The 7,261-nt window shown below is 41.9% G+C and overlaps 1 non-coding gene across 1 annotated transcript; it reads left to right on the plus strand.

The window, feature by feature from the left end:
* The first annotated feature begins 2,267 nt into the window (after positions 1-2,267).
* On the plus strand, positions 2,268-2,340 carry TRNAC-GCA (transfer RNA cysteine (anticodon GCA)). Its single transcript has one exon. It is a non-coding gene; the product is annotated as a tRNA-Cys (tRNA).
* The last annotated feature ends 4,921 nt before the right edge of the window (positions 2,341-7,261 follow it).

Here is a 7,261-nt window from a genome sequence, read left to right on the forward strand (position 1 = left end):
TGGAGCAACTAAGCCCACTAGAAGCAACTACTGAGCCCACGTGTTCTGGAGCATGAGTACCACAATCAGAGAGCCTGTGTGCTGCAACTACTGAGCCTGAATGCTACAAGGAAGATCCCAAGTGCCACAACTAAGACTTAATGCAGGCAAATAAATATTTAATAAAATTTAAAAATTGCAAAAAATTAAAAAAAAGAATACATCTACAAATGGAACAATTCTCACAGAACACCTGCTGAACATTAGTTAAAGACTTTGGATACCTAAAGAGATAAGAAAAATCCCCTCACAACTGGTTAGGATGAAAGGAAGAAAAAAAGAAAAGAGGAATAAAAGTCCAGCAATTGTGGTGGAAAGCTGAAGGTGAGGAGAGTTTCTTGTAATCAGAAAGAAACACACATGGTGGGGAAATCAGCTTGGATAGAAAGGGACTTTGGGGGGATTGAGGAATGCAAAGGACAGTCTGTGGAAGGCAGGACAAAGTAAGAACTGAACATATGGTCTGTGCACTGCACACTCCAGCCAGAGTCATAGGTCTCCTGTCATGGAATGGGGCTAGTTGCTGGGAAGTAGGGTTTGGAACGTGGACCCAGGGAGGCAGCAGCTATTGGCTGTGAAGAGACAGCCTGAAGGAACAGGAGTAAGGAGCTCCACAACTGGGAAAGCTTGCAGAGGAAGTCCAGGACACCATAGAAGCAATGTTTGGGTGAGTGGTGCACAAGGGAGGGGGAGGGCTGCCACTGTAATCCTCTTCCCAATCTGCAGGCTTCAGCCTCCACAGGCATTAGAAAAAGCATCCATCTGAGCTGGCTCACCTCAAGTTGCCCCTCAAGGCAAAGCCTCCTCTACTCACAGAGGCTCCAGGGTCTTGAGCGTCACTAACCCAAAGCCTCAAAACTGCCATTGTTTGTAAATGACATGACAATAAACACAGAAAATCCTAAAGATCACACTAGAAAACTGCTAGAGCTAATCAACGAAATTTAGAAAAGCTGCAGGATACAAAATTTAAACAGAGAAAGTGATTGCATTCTTATACTCTAACAACAAAAGATCAGAAGGAGAAATTAAGGAAACGATCCCATTTACCATTACAACCAAATGAATAAAATACCCAGAAATAAACCTACCTAAGGAGGCAAAAGACCTGTATGCAGAAAACTATAAGATAATGAAACAAGTCAAAGATGCGCAGTTGTTCTTTGGTGTGTCTGGAAGTGTTGTACCGTTCATTGTGTCTGTCCTGTAAGGATGACCCCTGACCCAGCAAAAAAATCATGAGGATGAGCATTATTTATTAGTGTGTTAGAAGGGAGAATAGTTGTCCGTGTAGTTTAAAGACCAGCGGTGGAAGATGGTGGAGGAATAGGATGGGGAGACCACTTTCTCCCCCACAAATTCATAAAAAGAACATGTGAACACTGAGAAAATACCACAAAACAACTTTTGAATGCTGGCAGAGGAGATCAGGCACCCAGAAAAGCAGCCCATTGTCTTCAAAAGGAGGTAGGAAAAAATATAAAAGAAAGAGAGACAAAGGAGGTAGGGACTGAGCTTCATCCTGGGAAGGGAGTCTTAAAAAAGAAAGAAACTTCCAAACACCAGGAAACACTTTCACTGCTGAGTCTGTGGTGAGCCTTGGAACCACAGAGGGCAACATAACTGGGACGAAAAATAAATAATTAATTAAAACCCATAGATTACATGCCCAATGGCAACTCCCCCAGCAGAGAAGCAGTGCAGATGCCTGCACCTGCCACTAGCAAGCGGGGGCTGGGCAGGGAGGCGCAGGCTGCATTGCTTAAAGTAAGGACGGGGCCTGAATGCCCCTAGGGCAATCTGAGGGGACTAACTAGGGATAGCAAACCAGACTGTGGGATAGCTACCCCGTGAAAAGCCCTAACCTAAAACACTGCCAGGCCCACTCACAGAACAAAGGACTGACTAGAGCTAGCTGGCTTCAGGCTGGCCCATCCCCCTCTCGAGATAGGCAGGTGAGGGCAGCCAGAGCCTGAAGGGGGCAATAGCGGCCCAGAGAGGCACCATCTACCAAACTGCATGCAGTCTTCGCTGCTAACCAATACTTTTTGGGATTCTGGACAGTCAACATCCACCTGAGAAGGTGCACCAGTAGTACACCCAGAAAACTGAGTGGCAGGGATGGGGGAGGTGATAAGTCACAGCAACAGCACTCGCCAAACACCTGGTCACATGAGCTGCTCGAATCTGGGAAGGGCACAAAATGCAGGCCCAACCGAGTCTTGAGCTTCCCTGGTGGCTCAGATGGTAAAGCATCTGCCTGCAATGCAGGAGACCCGGGTTCGATTCCCGGTGGGGAAGATCTCCTGGAGAAGGAAATGGCAACCCACTCCAGTATTCCTGCCTGGAGAATCCCACGGATGGAGGAGCCTGGTAGGCTACAGTCCATGGGGCTGCAAAGAGTCGGGCACAGCTAAGCGACTTCACTTTCACTTTCAACCGAGTCTGTGCCTCTGAGGACTACCCGAGTACCTGAACCTAAGTGGCTTAGACCTGGGAAGTGCATACAACCCAGGGCTGGCCTCAGATAGTTGCTGGCAGAGCAACCTAGAGCCTAAGCAGTGTAGACAGGGAAAGCACACATGCCGTGAGCGGGGGCAAACCCAGTGTGGCCGAGACAGTGCACACTGTGAACATACGACAGTGTTATTTTTTTGCAGCGTCCCTCCCTCCCCACAGCACGACTAAACAAGTGAAACTAAAAAAGTGTACACCACTGCCCCCTTGTGCCAGGGCAGAAATTAGACACTGAAGAGACCAGCAAACAGAAGAAGCTAAAACAGAGGGATCCTCCTTGGAAGTGACAGGTGCAATAGATTGAAACCCTATAGATAGTACCAACTACATAGGAAAGGGCCTATAGATCTTGAGAAATATAAGCCGGATCAAAGAACCGTCCAAAAATGAATTGACCCCACACTGCCCGCAACAACACCAAAGAAAGTTCTAGATATATTTTTACTATTTTTACTATCATTCTTTAACTTTATTTTTTTTTAATTTTAAGCCTTCTATTATTCCTTTAATTTTCATTTTTATAACCTACTATTACTTTGTGGAAAAAAAAAAGAAAGACCCTATTTTTTAGAGCAAACTTCATATATATATATATTTTACAATTTTTGTGACTTTGTTTTTTTTTTTCTCTCTTTTTCTATAATATTGTATTTTTGAAAATCCAGCCTCTACTCTAGATTTTTAATCTTTGCTTTCTGGTATTTAATATCATTTTTGTACCTTTAAGAACCCAATCTTCATTACCCATTTTTACTTGGGAGCGAGATTACTGGCTTGACTGCTCTCTCCCCCTTTGGATTCTCCTTTTTCTTCACCAGGTTGCCTCTATCTCCTCCTCCCCCCCCCCCCCCCCGCCTTCTCTCCTCTACCCAACTCTGTGAATCTCTGTGTGTTCTGGACAGTGGAGAAAACTTAAGGAACTGATTACTGGCTGGATCTGTCTCTCTTTTTGATTCTCCCCTTTATCCTCCTGGCCACCTCTGTCTCCTTCCTCCCTCTTCTCTTCTCTATATAACTCCATGAATATCTCTGAGCAGTCCAGACTGTGGAGCACACAGAAGGAAGTGATTACTGGCTAGCTCACTCTTTCCTCTTTTGATTCTACCTCATCTCATCCTGGTCACCTCTATCTCCCTCCTCCCTCTTCTTTTCTCCATGTAACTATGTGAACCTCTCTGTGTGTCCCTCACTGTGGAGAAACTTTTCATCTTTAATCTAGATGTTTTATCATCAGTGCTATATAGATAGAGAAGTCTTGAGGCTACTGTAAAAATAAGACTGAAAACCAGAAGCAGGAGGCTTAAGTACCAATCCTGAAACTCCAGAGAACTCCTGACTCCAGGGAACATTAATCAACAGGAGCTCATCAAACGCCTCCATACCTACACTAAAATCAAGCACCACCCAAAGGCCAACAAGTTCCAGAGCAAGACATACCACACAAATTCTCCAGCAACACAGGAACATAGTCCTGAGCTTCAATATTCAGGCTGCCCAACGTCACTCCAAACCCACTGACATCTCATAACTCATTACTGGACATGTTATTGCACTCCAGAGAGAATATGTCCAGCCCCACCCATGAGAACACCCACACAAGCTTCCATAACCAGGAAACCTTGATAAGCCACCCCTACAAACCCACACACAGTGAGGAAACTCCACAACAACGAGAACTCCACAAACTGCCTGAATACAGAATGGCCACCCCAAACACAGCAATATAAACAAGATGAAGAGACAGAGGAATACCCAGCAGGTAAAGGAACAGGATAAATGCCCACCAAACCAAACAAAAGAGGAAGAGATAGGGAATCTACCTGATAAAGAATTATGAATAATGATAGTGAAAATGATCTAAAATCTTGAAATAAAAATGGAATCACAGACAAATAGCCTGGAGACAAGGATTCAGAAGATGCAAGAAAGGTTTAACAAGGACCTAGAAGAAATAAAAAAGTCAATATATAATGAACAATGCAATAAATGAGATCAAAAACACTCTGGAGGGAACAAATAGTAGAATAATGGAGGCAGAAGATAGCATTAGTGAGGTAGAAGATAGAATGGTAGAAATAACTGAATCAGAGAGGAAAAAAGAAAAACGAATTAAAAGAAATGAGGACAATCTCAGAGATCTCCAGGATAATAGTAAATGTCCCAACATTCGAATCATAGGAGTCCCAGAAGAAGAAGACAAAAAAAAAAAAGACTGTGAGAAAATACTTGAGGAGATAATAGTTGAAAACTTCCCTAAAATGGGGAAACACCCCAAGACACATATTAATCAAATTAACAAAGATCAAACACAAAGAACAAATATTAAAAGCAGCAAGGGAAAAACAACAAATAACACACAAGGGGATTCCCATGAGGATAACAGCTGATCTTTCAATAGAAACTCTTCAGGCCAGGAGGGAATGGCAGGACATACTTAAAGTGATGAAAGAAAATAGCCTACAGCCCAGATTACTGTACCCAGCAAGGATCTCATTCAAATATGAAGGAGAAACCAAAAACTTTACAGACAAGCAAAAGCTGAGAGAATTCAGCACCACCAAACCAGCTCTCCAACAAATGCTAAAGGATCTTCTCTAGACAGGAAACACAAAAAGGGAGTATAATCTTGAATCCAAAACAATAAAGTAAATGGCAATGGGATCATACTTATCAATAATTACCTTAAACGTAGATGGGTTGAATGCCCCAACCAAAAGACAAAGTCTGGCTGAATCAATGCAAAAACAAGACCTCTATATATGTTGTCTACAAGAGACCCACCTCAAAACAAGGGACACGTACAGACTGAAAGTGAAGGGCTGGAAAAAGATATTTCATGCAAATGGAGACCAAAAGAAAGCAGGAGTAGCAATACTCATATCAGATAAAATAGGCTTTAAAACAAAGGCTGTGAAAAGAGACAAAGAAGGACACTGCATAATGATCAAAGGATCAATCCAAGAAGAAGATATAACAATTATAAATATATATGCACCCAACATAGGAGCACCACAATATGTAAGACAAATGCTAACAAGTCTGAAAGGGGAAATTAACAAAAACACAATAATAGTGGGAGACTTTAATACCCCACTCACACCTATGCATAGATCAACTAAACAGAAAATTAACAAGGAAACACAAACTTTAAGTGATACAGTAGACCAGTTAGACCTAATTGATATCTATAGGACATTTCACCCCAAAACAATGAATTTCACCTTTTTCTCAAGCACACACAGAACCTTCTCCAGGATAGATCACACCCTGGGCCATAAATCTAGCCTTGGTAAATTAAAAAAAAAAAAAAAATGAAATCATTCCAAGCATCTTTTCTGACCATGATGCACTAAGATTAGATCTCAATTACAGAAGAAAAACTATTAAAAATTCCAACATATGGAGGCTGAACAACATGCTGCTGAATAACCAAAAAATCACAGAAGAAATCAAAAGAGAAATCAAAATATGCATAGAAATGAATGAAAATGAAAACAAAACAACCCAAAACCTGTGGGACACTGTAAAAGCAGTGCTAAGGGGAAGGTTCATAGCAATACAGGCATACTTCAAGAAACAAGAAAAAAGTCAAATAAATAACCTAATTCTACACCTAAAGCAACTAGAAAAGGAAGAAATTAAGAACCCCAGGGTTAGTAGAAGGAAAGAAATCTTAAAAATTAGGGCAGAAATAAATGAAAAAGAAACAAAAGAGACCATAGCAAAAATCAACAAAGCTGGTCCTCTGAAAGGATAAAGTTGACAAACCATTAGTCATACTCATCAAGAAACAAAGGGAGAAATATCAAATCAATAAAATTAGAAATGAAAATGGAGATATCACAACAGACAACACAGAAATACAAATGATCATAAGTGACTACTATCAGCAATTATATGCCAATAAAATGGACAACTTGGAAGAAATGCACAAATTTTTAGAAAAGCACAACTTTCCAAAACTGAACCAGGAAGAAATAGAAAATCTTAACAGAACCTTCACAAGCACGGAAATTGAAAATGTAATCAGAAGTCTTCCAGCAAACAAAAGCCCATGTCCAGATGGCTTCACAGCTGAATTCTACCAAAAATTTAGAGAAGAGCTAACACCTATGCTACTCAAAGACTTTCAGAAAATTGCAGAGGAAGGTACACTTCCAAACTCATTCTATGAGACCACCATCACCCTAATACCAAAACCTGACAAAGATGCCACAAAAAAAGAAAACTACAGGCCAATATCACTGATGAACATAGATGCAAAAATCCTTAACAAAATTCTAGCAATCAGAATCCAGTTCAGTTCAGTCGCTCAGTCGTGTCCAACTCTGCGACCCTATGAATCGCAGCACGCCAGGCCTCCCTATCCATCACCAACTCCCGGAGTTCACTCAGATTCACGTCCGTCGAGTCAATGATGCCATCCAGACATCTCATCCTCGGTCGTCCCCTTCTCCTCCTGCCCCCAATCCCTCCCAGCATCAGAGTCTTTTCCAATGAGTCAACACTTTACATGAGGTGGCCAAAGTACTGGAGTTTCAGCTTCAGCATCATTCCTTCCAAAGAAATCCCAGAGCTGATCTCCTTCAGAATGGACTAGTTGGATCTCTTTGCAGTCCAAGGGACTCTCAAGAGTCTTCTCCAACACCACAGTTCAAAAGCATCAATTCTTCGGTGCTCAGCCTTCTTCACAGTCCAACTCTCA

This window comes from Capricornis sumatraensis, chromosome X, assembly GCF_032405125.1.
Source record: "Capricornis sumatraensis isolate serow.1 chromosome X, serow.2, whole genome shotgun sequence".
Classification (NCBI taxonomy): domain Eukaryota; kingdom Metazoa; phylum Chordata; class Mammalia; order Artiodactyla; family Bovidae; genus Capricornis; species Capricornis sumatraensis.